Here is a 481-nt window from a genome sequence, read left to right as displayed (position 1 = left end):
ATTACAAATCATAAACATAAACAAATTAGGAAATAGACAATTTGTAGCCGCCTCTCTCTCCTCTCCAAGTCTCGCGGCCGCCTCTCTCTCTCTAGGGTTGGGCCGTCTCTCTCTATAAGTGTATGGGCCGGTTATGGACATCCACCAATTGATTTATAACACACCCCCTTGGATGCAATAACCATACATGGATTGTAATACGCTTAATGTTGCCTCATTAAAACCTTATCAGGAAAACCCAGTGGAACAAAACCATGATAAAGGAAAGAGAGTACAACACGTACTACTCCCCCTGATGTGAACCTCAGTGGAGGTCCTTCAGCCTACGCATCCCAATCTGATGCGTGAGCTTCCTGAACGTGCAGGTAGGAAGTGCCTTGGTGAATAGATCAGCTGAATTGTCACTGGATCGTACTTGGACGACCTGGACCTCACCGGCTTTCTGAAGCTCGTGAGTAAAGAAGAACTTAGGCAATATGTG

Source organism: Brassica oleracea, chromosome C1 (genome assembly GCF_000695525.1).
Source record: "Brassica oleracea var. oleracea cultivar TO1000 chromosome C1, BOL, whole genome shotgun sequence".
Classification (NCBI taxonomy): Eukaryota; Viridiplantae; Streptophyta; class Magnoliopsida; order Brassicales; family Brassicaceae; genus Brassica; species Brassica oleracea.
This window is presented reverse-complemented; position numbering follows the sequence as displayed.